Source organism: Macaca nemestrina, chromosome 16 (assembly GCF_043159975.1).
Source record: "Macaca nemestrina isolate mMacNem1 chromosome 16, mMacNem.hap1, whole genome shotgun sequence".
NCBI lineage: Eukaryota > Metazoa > Chordata > Mammalia > Primates > Cercopithecidae > Macaca > Macaca nemestrina.
In genome coordinates this window covers 77,091,424-77,104,536 of record NC_092140.1, presented here as the reverse complement: position 1 = coordinate 77,104,536, position 13,113 = coordinate 77,091,424, and the positions used below count along the sequence as shown (strand labels likewise).

At 43.0% G+C, this 13,113-nt stretch overlaps 2 long non-coding RNA genes across 3 annotated transcripts in view; one reads left to right on the top strand and one right to left on the bottom strand.

Moving 5' to 3' along the window:
* The window catches only part of LOC105490722 (uncharacterized), a 49,920-nt gene that overhangs the window by 21,860 nt on the left and 14,947 nt on the right, over positions 1-13,113 (bottom strand). The gene's annotated exons all lie outside the window — the stretch shown is intronic.
* Positions 1-13,113, top strand: part of LOC105490721 (uncharacterized) — a 46,480-nt gene that overhangs the window by 29,969 nt on the left and 3,398 nt on the right. For both annotated transcript variants that reach the window (XR_011614794.1, XR_011614793.1), the window contains one exon: positions 11,767-11,856. This is a non-coding gene — a long non-coding RNA (uncharacterized lncRNA). The remainder of the gene's footprint in view (positions 1-11,766; positions 11,857-13,113) is intronic.

Sequence of the window (13,113 nt, the reverse complement as noted above, 5' to 3'; positions counted from 1 at the left end):
AACCTTTCCTTTTGTTGTTGCCACTTTATTTACACTTTTCCCACTATAACTTGCTTAATAAAAATACTTCTTTTGTTACATTTCATTCACTTTATAAGCCACTTTCGTAACACCTTGCTACCCATACTTTTTTTTTTTTTTTTTTTTTGAGACGGAGTCTCGCTCTGTAGCCCGGGCTGGAGTGCAGTGGCCGGATCTCAGCTCACTGCAAGCTCCGCCTCCCGGGTTTACGCCATTCTCCTGCCTCAGCCTCACGAATAGCTGGGACTACAGGTGCCCGCCACCTCGCCCGGCTAGTTTTTTGTATTTTTTTTAGTAGAGACGGGGTTTCACCGTGTTAGCCAGGATGGTCTCGATCTCCTGACCTCGTGATCCGCCCGCCTCGGCCTCCCAGAGTGCTGGGATTACAGGCTTGAGCCACCGCGCCCGGCCACACCTTGCTACCCATACTTACACCTTCTCTGCAGGAAGTGGAAATTGGAAAGGAAAATAGAAAGGGCCCTGTTGCTTTGCCTCTCACTAGACTCAGAAGAACTTCTGTGTCCAGTAGAAATCATTGTTAGACATGGAGACAATGCTAAGTATACCTAAGGACTCATCATTAGGATGCCTTTTAGGCTGTTGGAGCAAATTCAATTCTGGCTTAAAGAAAAAGAAACTCGGCCAGGCGCGGTGATTCACGCCTGTAATCCCAGCACTTTGGGAGGCCGAGGCGGGCGGATGACGAGGTCAGGAGATTGAGACCATCCTGGCAAACATGGTGAAACCCCATCTCTATTAAAAATACAAAAAATTAGCCGGGCATGGTGGCGGGTGCCTGTAGTCCCAGTTACTCAGGAGGCTGAGGCACTTGGGTCCAATACAAATGAGAAGACCAAGAGATTTAGCCTAAACATGGTTCTGTACATTATAATGCTATTTTATAATTAACATTAAAAAGAAGGAATATGGGGCGAGGTCTCTTATCTACAGGCTTTTACGGCCCTTTACTGACTCAGTGTTATTTCAAGGCACCAGGAAGCCACGCCTAAGGGATCCCCTTCTAGCTGCTTCTCTTAGAAGGCCTACTCCCTCCCCAGAGTCTTCCTAGTCTCCCAATTTAGAGGGGTTCCTGCCAGTTCTCTAACACAGGATTCCACCCAAGGTCATCAGGCACTCCTCCCCGTTATCCAACTAGCCCCAGCCTAAACCCTCTGCTGTCGGAGAAAGTAGCCCACCCAGTACCCCCGGAAATGGGGCTCCACATCAGCCCCAAAGTCAAAGCTGTGTCCATTGTGGGAGGTAGTTGATGGAGATGGGAGGACACTTAGAATACACGTGCCATTTTCTGTGTCTGATTTGGCTCTATGCAAGGAAAAATTCTGCCAATTTTCAGGGAATACATTAAAGTTTATAGAAGAGTTTGTTAAATTGACCATGTTCTTTAGCTTGGTATGACTTGCAGGCATTGTTGCCCACTTGCTATGCCATAGAGAAAAAGCAGAGCAAAGTGTGTGGCTAAGCCTCTCAATTATGAGAAGGTTAGAGACGTAATTCAGGGTAAAGATGAAAATCTCACTCTTTTTCTGGGTAGTTTGGTTGAGGAACTCAGAAAATATGCTAATACAGACTCAGACTGCCTGGAAGGGCGAGCTCTCCTGGGGAGGCATTTTATTACTCAATTTGCTCTGACATTAGGAGGAAGCTACACAAACCAGCAGTGAGACCCCAATCCCCTATGAACCAAGCCTTAAACACGGCCTTTAAAGTTTATAACAATAGAGATGGGGCAAAAATGGAAAAGACCAAAAGAAATAATCAAAAAGAACAATTATTGGTGATGCTGTAAGCGCCCTTCGACCTCAGGGCCACCCATCCTCAGAAAGTGTCTCAACACTGGTGTCCGGGATACCTAGACAAGAGCCCCAACTTGTCAGCCGCTAGGACAGAATCAGTGTGCCTACTATAAGCAAAAGGGTAATCAGCAATAAGAATGTCTTAATCATCCCTCGTGAGACGAAAAAGCTCCCTGTCGATGTTAGAACTAACCTTCTTCCACTAGCCCCAACAACCTGCCTTGCTCAGGTAAGCCAGAGCTTTGAATCCCTGTGCTATGGCTGCTCGTCTGTCCACTCAGCTCCACCATCTGCCAGGAAAGATGATGGTCCCGAAAAGAACCTTTGGATCAAGTCCCGGACCCTTGATCCAATGGACAGTTTCCCACAGTGGCAGACAAGCAGCCACCCAAACATTTTTCTTCCGTGTCTCTGCTGCTGGGTGACCTCTCTGGCAGCTCAGGGACTCTGAGGTCTCCCCTTTAGCAATGGATTTTGCCCCTTCCCTTCTTTATTTGATACTACAAGATCCCCTTCCCTGCCTCTTCCTGTCTTCCATACCTATTGGAGCAAACAATATTTGGCCAAGTAGACAGGTCCCAATTTTATAAATAACAGATCCAGCTGTCTTGCACAGGTCGCTTGATTTGTGTGATGTGTGTTGCGCCGAGCATGCTATCAAATTGACTTATAGGCAGGGCGCAGTGGCTCACGCCTGTAATCCCAGCATTTTGGGAGGCTGAGGCGGGTGGATTACCTGAGATCGGGAGTTCGAGACCAGCCTGGCCAACATGGTGAAACCTCACCTCTACTAAAAACACAGAAATTAGCTGGGTGTGGTGGCACCCACCTGTAATCCCAGCTACTCCGAAGGCTGAGGCCGGAGAATCACTTGAACCTGGGAGGCGGAGGTTCCAGTAAGCAGAGATCATCCCATTGCACTCCAGTCTGGGCAACAAGAGTGAAACTCCGTCTCAAAAACAAAAACAAAACAAAACAAAACCATTGGCTTATAAATAAAACAGCACTCATAAATTAAACAAATAAGACTAAACTTGTTAGTTGGAAGGGAATATTGTGTCTTCTAAAATTTAACTTTCAGCTTTTTGCCTAGATAAAATACTGATTTTCCTAGGCTTTAGAATGCTTAACATGGCTTTAAATGTTGAACTTTTTGTGTAGCTTAAAATCTTAAAATTGGCTGGGCACGGTGGCTCACACCTGTCATCCCAGCACTTTGGGAGGCCAACGCAGGCGGATTGCTTGAGCTCAGGAGTTTGAGACCAGCCTGGGTAACATGATAAAATCCATCTCTACAAAAAATACAAAAATTAACTGGATATGGTGGCATGCACCTGTAGTCCCAGCTACTTGGGAGGCTGACATGGGAGGATCGCTTGAGCCCAGGAAGTAGAGGTTGCAGTGAGCTGAGACTGTACCACTGCACTCCAGCCTGGGTGACAGTGACACCCTGTCTCAAAATAAATAAATAAATAAATAAATAAATAAATAAATAAATAAATAAATAAAATTATAGAATGGTTCTCATCTATAGAATGTCAATATCTGATAGTTCAGGATTCTTTGCTTTCTAAATTTATATAAAATGTGCCGGGAAAACATATATTCTTTACTGTGAAAAAGAATAACTTGTTCAATTCAGAAATTATTAAAAGGGAGGTTCAAAATATTAAGGAACGTGTGAATAAAAAAGAGAGATGTGAGGTGAGTTATGGATAGAAGACTTTTTTTGTGTGTGTGTGGAGGAATATATATATTTTAAATCACCTTGTATAACGAGGAATCTTGTGTGGTGGATTCTTGTCCTAGAATAAAGTCACTGGTGTTTGGAAGGGAGGTGGTATAGGTTGGGTCAGAGTGTCCAGACATGTCATGGATGGTCTATGTGGGTCATGATGGGCTCATGAAGGGGAATTTGTGAGGGGAGTTTAGTGTTTGACTAAGCTGGCTATGATTGATGGGGGAATTGTTTGTGGTGGACTTTCTAGAAAATGGTGTATGTGCCAGGTATGGTGGCTGACGCCTGTAATCCCAGCACTTTGAGAGGTCAAGGTGGGCAGATCACCTAAGGTCAGGAGTTCCAGACCAGCCTGGTCAACATGGGTGAAACCCCGTATCTACTAAAAATACAAAAATTAGTCAGGCGTGGTGGTGTGCGCCTGTAATCCCAGCTACTTGGGAGGCTGAGGAGGAGAATCACTTGAACCAGGAAGGCGGAGGTTGCAGTGAGCCGAGATCGTGTCACTGCACTTTAGCCTAGGTGACAAGAGTGAGACTCTGTCTCAAAAAAAAGAAAAAGAAAAAAGAAAAAAAAATGGCCTATGTGTTGAAACTGGGTTTTCTTTAGGTATTCATTTGCTAAATTACCAGAAATTTTGGTTTTCAATTCTGTTATCTATTTCTTTTGAAAACTTCTCAACTTTGTGTAACTCTCTCCTTCAGCTTTTTCATCAGCCCCTGTGACTTTTTCTCCTCCAGTCTGACAGTTGCTGTGGCCTGATGCTAAAGTGTTTTGTCTTGGAGGTCTGCGTGACCAGTGTTTTTCCTGAATACAGCTTAATTCCATGCTCGTGGTTTTCCTTGACAAATAACCTTATTTTTGGCTTTTAGTTTTTTTACTCTTTTTCTTTTTCTTTTTTTTTTTTTTTTTGAGACAGAGTCTCGCTCTGTCACCAGGCTGGAGTGCAGTGGCGCGATCTTGGCTCACTGCAACCTCTGACTCCCTGGTTCAGGCAATTCTCCTGCCTTAGCCTCCTGAATAGCTGGGATTTACAGGCGCCTGCCACCACGCCAGGCTATTTTTTGTATTTTTAGTAGAGACAGGGTTTCAGCATGTTGGCCAGGATGGTCTCAATCTCCTGACCTCATGATCTGCCTGCCTCAGCCTCCCAAAGTGTTGGGATTACAGGCGTTAGTCACCACTCCCGGCTAGTTTTTGACTCATATTGCTTAAAAGGGTTTTAAGGGCTAATGAGTACGTACCCACCTCCACTTCTATCTGGCCTAGAATGTTTAATTGGTTACAAGTCACTGGACTCTAAGTCTGTTGGCCAAAGAGAATCCCTGCCCCCGCCAAAAAAATGGAAAAAGGAACTCAGGCCATGACAGGAAACAGGTAGCCAGATGCCTCACTATGCCTTTCCCTTGGAATTTAGGCCAGGTTCAAAAGGTCTTTCAAAATTATGAAAATAAAGTATTCGCCTTTCCCACAGAGAAAAAAAAAGCTCCTCGGTTCAATCAGAAGACTTAGTATTACTAAAAACTTAAAAAGAAAGACCCCCTGAGCATCAGTTAAACCAAAATGGAAGGGCCCCATCAGGTATTGGTAAGTACTGTCACAGATGTTAAGCTTCAGAGAGTCACTAGCTGGGCACACCTGTCCAGGATTAAGCGTGTGTCTTATGAGTCCCCACAGGCATAAAAGGAGCACACCACCACCTACATTTATAAACCTAGAAACTTAAGGCTGTTGTTTTGCAAGCACATAGATAAATAACAGGATGCTGTGGGTGGGGATAGGAGCATTAATTTTTCTCTTCCTCCTAATTGTAATTATCTTGTTTAGCCTCCCTCATAAAGTTTGTATCTCCTAGATTCCACATATAGATGATGCCAGCACAAGGCTTCCAACTCATCCGGTCTTCTGACCTGGAAAAGAAAAACATCCTGCCATTGGTCCCCTTAGGTCAGGTATCCAGAGATTTTTACACTGCCAACACTAGGCAGGGCCTATGCCCATAAAATCAGCAAGAAGTAGTTACAGAAGATGGACCTTCACCCCTCTGCAGCCCCCTTAAGATTAGGAGGCTTTGGCCAGATGCGGCGGCTCACGCCTGTAACCCCAGCACTTTGGGAGGCTGAGGCAGGTGGACTGAGGTCAGGAGTTCAAGACCAGCCTGGTCAAGATGGCAAAACCCTATCTCTACTAAAAGTACAAAAATTAGCCGGGCGTAGTGGTGTTTGCCTGTAATCCCAGCTACTTGGGAGGCTGAGGCAGGGGAATTGCTTGAACCCAGGAGGCAGAGGTTGCAGTGAGCCGAGATTGTACCACTGCACTCCAGCCTGGGCAACAAGAGCAAAACTCCATCTCAAAAAAAAAAAAAAAAGATTAGGAAGTGTATCTAATTTCTAAGGGGGAAGTGAGGTGAGGTAGGAGACTGCTAGGACTTGTTTTCTGGTCACAACTCTGCTGACGAAAATAGGATCTAGTTCAGACAGGATAATGTGAAGAAACTGGCCAAAACCAGCAGATGGCAACAAAAGTGCTCCCTACCTGCCCTCCTTGCTTATTAGTGTGAGACACTCCCACTAGGGGCATGACAGTTTATAAATGCCATGGCAATGACCCAGAAGTTACCATCCCTTTTCAAGAAAGTTCTAAACAACCCATCTCATTTTGCACTAACCTTCCCTTAATTTGTGCGTATTTAAAAGTGGATATAAGTGAGTATAAATACAGTTTCCAAGTGCCCATATGTTGCTGAGTCTGGGTGCACTGCCTATGAGTTAGCCCTGCTCTGCAAGGAGCAGTACCGTTCAATAAAAGAGTGCTGTCTAACACCACCCGCTCACCTTTGAATTTTTTCCTGGGTGGAGTCAAGAATTCTCCAAGGCTAAGCCCCAGTCTAGGGGCTCTCTGGTGGATCATTGAGCCCAGCAGTTTGACACCAGCATGGACAACATGGCGAAGCCCCATCTCTACAAAAAAAATACAAAAACTAGCCAAGTATGGGGGTACATGCCTGTAATCCCAGCTACTTGGGAGGCTGAAGCAAGAGGATCACCTGACTCCAGGAAGGTCGAAGCTGCAATGAGCCATGATCGTGCCACTGAACTCCAGCCTGGGCAACACAGTGAGATGCTATCTCAAAAAAAAAAAAAAAAAAAGTGGACGGGCACGGTGGCTCACGCCCGTAATCCCAGCACTTTGGGAGGCTGAGGCCGTCGGATCACCTGAGGTTAGTGTTCAAGACCAGCCTGGTCAACATGATGAAACCCCATCTCTACTAAAAGTACAAAAATTAGCCGGGCATGGTGGAGTGTGCCTGTAATCTCAGCTATTTAGGAGGCTGAGGCAGGATAATTGCTTGAACCCAGGAGGCGGAGGTTGCAGTGAGCCGCTATCATGCCATTGCACTCCAGCCTGGGCAACAAGAGTGAGACTCCGTCTCAAAAAAAAAGAGAGAAAAAGGAAAAAAAAAAGATGGATAATGGAATGTTGTGCTAAAGGCTGTCATAGACAATCTGAGAGGTAAATGCTATGCTATGGACTAACAGTAAGGGGAAAGGAAGATGGCAAATTTGCAGAGAAGATCAAGTTTGATCAGTTTGCTGGCCTGAAGGTAGGACAATGACAAAGGCTCATTTTAGGGGCTTCTGGTGTACAAAGGTGTAGGGGTACTACCAAAAAGTCATTCTGCCACTTGTTGAAATGTTGTAAGGAAGACTTTAAGACTATTGCAATGGGAGAGAAAGATCAGGCTCAACTCTGAACACAGCATGGATAAATGGGTATTTATAGACAAGGAGCAGAGTGAGGGGGTTGGTGGGTGAAAAATTACTAGGAGGAGACATCAAGGGTAGAGAGACTCTTGCTAAACTGAACTAACAGGATTCTCACTGAAGGAAAGCCAAGGACTTAGACATCAAAGGTGGAGGATGAGGAACTTGCTCAGGTATCAGTGGTGATCAGACGACAAAATGGAGGGAATTCTCCCTAAACTGACGTAGCAACATTCTTGTTCACACTGGGCTAGAGAGGCCAAAGACAGGACAGGTGCCAAGGTCTTAGTGGAGTCTTAGTGGAGAAGAGGGCTCAGAGGAGCATGAGTCAGGTTGGGTCAAGGAGAGAGTCTTTGTTGGAGGGGGAAATTAAATGGTATGAAGGGGAATTTTAGGTGGTTCAACAAGGAGGCAATGTAGTGAGTGGCAACATGGGAGAACTGAGGCTGGAGAGCCCATGCTGTTGCCCCTCTTTTGCCCCTTCCCTCTCTCTCTCCCCCAGAAGCAGTTGACTGGCTGCCTCTTGCTGTGGTTCCTGTGAAAGGCGGCTTTGGTTTGGATCTTCAGTGGGATAAGGGGCTCTGTTCAGAAGAGAGGCTTCCAAATATGCATGAAGGGAAGTAACACAAGCAAAATGCAGGTACACAGTAGGTGTGCAATGCCTATGGGTCCTCTTCTCTTTCTCCCAGTGCTCCCTTTTCAGTGATGAGCCCAGAAAAGCTATAGTTCTATACCCTATACACATGTTCATCCCTCACTTTGAGGAAGAACAATTCCCCCAAACATTTTTTAAAAAACAGTAACATCTAGCAATAAATTAACAACTGGCAACGAACTGTTTCCTGCAAGTTAAATTGTTTCTGAATGCGATATCACTAGGTCCTGGCTGCAAGCTCTTAGGGACTGCACACCTGGAAGGCTGCTGGGCAGAAGTGTCATAACACATACCCCCAGCTCTTCCTTCTGTCAAGGGTCTCAGTCGTTTTGAACTATTTGGAATTTCCACCTATTCCCCCAAATTGGCAGCCTCTCCTGACTTTTATAGCTTTTGAATTTTGTACAAAGTGCATGTATTAACTATTTACATTTTTATATTTTCAAAAAATGATGATCTCTGTTACAGCAGCTAAAGTGGATTTTTCCCACTCCAGTAACTCACCACCATATTTCCCTATTTTATCTTCTCAGCAGTACTAGTCAGCATTTTGTTTTTATGCTGCGCCCAGTCTCCCTCCACTAAACCATAATCTCCTTGAGCCAACACTCTGCCTTGTTCTCTGTGAGATCTCCAATATCTAGAGTATTTATTTTCCTTCCTTTTCTCTTCTTTTCTTTCCTTTTTTTCTGTTAGTATCTTAATTAGATTTTTAGATTGAGATGCCTTCATACAATGCTTTAGGATTTTTAGTGTTTTTTTCCTATAGCCTGAAAGAGTTTACATAACAGAAATTATCTATTCATAAAGCAATGCTACTCAAAATGTGTTCTGCAGGCACTAAAGTATAAATCAAACATACTGTTTAGTTCAAACGTACTATTTAGCTGAGTTTGTTTGTTTGTTTGTTTTTGTTTTTTTTTAGCAAAGACTTCATTGATGAAGGAAGCAATATACTGATTTCTGTTCCAGTGCAAGCTCCTTAACTTTTTGCAGGCTGGTAGCAAACAGTTCTGTAACTAGCTACCTGAGTAGCACTGCGGTAAAGGGTAACAGAATACAGATAAAAAACCACCAGAGCCTGGTGCTTTTTCAACTGTTAGATTTAAATTGCCTTTCTATTCTCTTCTGTGGGCATTGATCTGTTTAGATTTTCTTCCTTTTCTTGGCTCAGTTTTGCTAAGTTATATTTTACTAGGAAGGTATCAATTTCCTCTATTTTCAGATGCATTTCTAGAGTGTTGCACAGGATAGTTTCTTTTAGTTCTCTTTATCTCTTCCACATCTGTTTTGGATCCTCATGAGTAAATAGAGGAACATGCAGTAAAAAAGATTGAGAAAAGAGTCAAAAAGGTTAGCGTTCAACCAGGAGAGCTCAGTATTATTCTGGTCACTGAATATGCAAAAATACTCAAATTCTCAAGGGGCTTCATATTTTATCTCTTTTAATTATCCTGAAATAGTTTTAGTATTAATTGCTTTTTGAAGAAGTAGATATTGCCTATTAAATTATCTACGTAGAGACTGGTCAAAGAGTTTCATATGTTCTTTTTGTTACTTGTTTTGTTTCCCATTTTTTTTATTTAAATTTTTTTATTTCTTTTTTTTTTTTAGAAAGGGCATGAACAAGTTCCTTTTGTATTCAAAGGCTGGTCTCAAAATTGATGGACTAAAACCAGTACTTACAGATAGCTAACTAGTGTTGGCAGTGTTTAAATTTACTTTTGGACTTACAGAACAATTCATCAGTTAGTTAATCCGGATATGGCAAACACTCGTAAGGTATAGTTGGTGCAATTTTTATTTGTAAACATTTGATCAATCATTAAGAGACATTTCTGACCAGGCGGGGTGGCTCATGCCTGTAATCCCAGCACTCTGGGAGGCCGAGGCGGGTGGATCACGAGGTCAGGAGTTCAAGATCAGTCTGGCCAACATGTTAAAACTCCGTCTCTACTAAAAGTACAAAAATTAGCTGGGCATGGTGGCACGTGCCTGTAGTCCCAGCTACTCAGGAGGCTGAGGCAGGAGAATTGCTTGAACCGGGACCCGGGAGGCGGAGGTACCAGTGAGCCGAGATCGCACCATTGCACTCCAGCCTGTGCTACAGAGTGAGACTTTTCTTATCCTGCTGTCTCCATAAAGCATTCCGTGGCAACTTTAGCCTGAAGTGATCTCTCTCTCTCTACTGAACTTTCAGAACAATCATTCTCTCTATAATTAATTTGTCGATTAATTGTATTAGGCACTGGGACATCTCTTCTACTATTGTTTTAAAATTAATTTTGTTTTTCTTATTAAACTTTTAAAAACACAAACTTTATTTTCAAGCCAGTTTTAGATTTACAAAAAAAATACAGATAAAATAGAGTTCCCATATACCCATGTAGTTTGCCCTATGATTAACATCTTACATTAATATGGTACAGTTGTTACATTTAATAAACCAATATTGATACATTAATATTAAAGTTTATGCATTATTCAAATTTTCTTAGTTTTTCTGTTCCAGGGTGCTACGTTGCATTTAGACCTCATGTCTCCTTGGCTCCTCTTGGCTGTGACAGTTTCTCAGACTTTACTTTTTTTTTTGGATGATCTTGAGAATTTTGAGAGGTATTGGTCAGGTATTTTGTAGAAAGGCCCCCTATTGGGATTTGTTTGATTTTTTTTTCATAATTAGACTGGGGTTATGGATTTGGGGGAAGAAGATCACAGATGCAAAATGACATTTTCATCACATCACATCAAGTGTACATATTGTTGACATGATTTATGACTTATGATTGATGTCGACCTCGGTCATCTGGCTGAGGTGATGTTTGTCACGTTTCTCTGCGGTAAAGTTATTCTCCTCTCCCCCTTTCTACACTGTACCCTTTGGAAGGAAGTCATTATGACAGTCCACACTAGGAATGGGAGTCATTTGCACATTCTTACAGGTGACGTGTTTACAGAAATTATTTAGATTTCTGCACGAGAGATGTATCTCTCCTCCCCCATTTATTTACTCAAACATGGGTCCTTTGAATCATTATCAAATAACATGAAAACAATATCCAAGTGTTAGCCCTCTGTTTGAAGGTGGGCATCTTTAGTGCTCTGCCTGGTCCTGATCCCCAGATCCAGCCTGCTGGCTGTCCTCTCGAGGACTGAGGATGGAGAGGTTTTGCCTGCAGTAAATTGACTCTAAGACAAATTTCAGCAAAAGGAGTTCCTGCGAAAGGGACACTTTTCGAAGTAAAGTGACTTTCCAGTATCTAAACTGGAAACCAATGATGATAGAAATTAGGATGGATATTTGAATCCACACAACCCAATAAATTAAGTATTACTATTATTATTATCATTATCCTCATCCTTATTTTAAGTTGATAATCAGGAGAACATGTCATTTAACCCGCGAAAGCCCCTGACATCGTCTTTGCGATCTGTCCCAGATTATATCCACTAGTCCTTGAGGACTTTTCTCCTTGGCAGCAGTTAGCAGAACTGACACCCCCGTTGCTTCTGCTTTTGGTTTGTCACTGCCTCTTCATGCCACTTCCTGCTCCCTCTGTGCTAGGGGGGGTTCCCTCATGCTTGGCAGTTCTACATTTGAAACTCCTTCAGTTCCCTAGGTATCCGCAATATCTGCAAGAGTTTTATTGCAATAGAGAATTTTGCTATCATTATTAGGAAAAATTTTTGAAGAGTAAGATAAAATTCCAGACCCTTGGCTTGCTCCATCTTCACCTTTTTTCTAATTGCTGGACCTTCCTACTTCTTCCTCAGACCCTGTCTCTCAGGACTCTGAAGCATCTTCGTCTCACCTAAGCCATCCCCACGGGATCATTATTATATGACATAGCCACCAAAGTGCAGGTAGGCACTTTTACGAATTTGTTTACTCAGTAGTATTTATTCCGTAGGGCTTTCTGTGTACAAACAGTTGTGTTAGGTTAACCATTAGAAGGCCGGGCGCGGTGGCTCACACCTGTAATTCCAGTTCATTGGGAGGCTGAAGTGAGAAGATTGCTTGAGCCCAGGAGTTGGAGACCAGCCTGGGCAGCATAGAGAGAGACCCTCCCATCTCTGCCAAAAATGAAAAAAGTTAACCAGGCATGGCAGCGTGTGCCTGTAGTCCCAGGTACTAAGGGAACTGAGGTGGGAGGATCCTTGAGCCTGGGAGGTTGAGAATGCAGTGAACTCTGATCATGCCACTGCACTCCAGCCTGGGCAACAGAGCAAGGCCCTGTTTCCCCCACCCCCCTCAAAAAAGATTAACCATTAGGTAAAAACCTCAAAGTATTATCTGTCCCTGGAGTATTTGCATAAACAAGAGTTAAATCCTTTTGAAAAACAAATACTGAAGGTCAAATTTTAGGCAACAAATTATGGATGAGAAAAGACTCTAGAGAGTATTAACAACCTTCCCAGTATCCCTGAAATGGTACTGATCTCCTCCTGAGCATGCCTGCAAGGAGGGCTCTGGGTACCACAGTTTGATGTCTACACTGTGTGCCCCACCGGAACAGCTGCAAAATCAAGACCTCCTCGTTAATATAAAATCAATAGTTTATGAACATTAATATTCATTATTTTGTTCATTGTCATAGATGTTCATTAGGTTATTCATAATATATTAATATTACGTTCATTGTTATACATTCATTGTTATTCATGATGTATTATGTTCATGGTTATGTGTTCTGTATTCATTATGTTACTCATAACGTATTATGTTCATCATTATATGTTTTTATTTTATTTTATTTATTTTATTTTTTTAGACAAAGCCTTGTTCTGTTGCCCAGGCTGGAGTGCAGTGGTGTGATCTCAGCTCACTGCAACCTCCGCCTCCTGGGTTCAAGCAATTCTCCTGCCTCTGCCTCCTGAGTAGCTGGGATTATAGCGCCCACCACCATGTCCAGCTAATTTTTGTATTTTTAGTAGAGATGGGGTTTCACCATATTGGTCAGACTGGTCTCGAACTCCTGACCACCAGGTGATCCACCCGCTTCAGCCTCCCAAAGTGCTGGGATTACAGGCGTGAGCCACCACGCCCAGCCTTCACTGTTATATGTTCATTATATCACTTATAATGTATTATGTTTATAATGTGTAATGTCTGTAAGTATT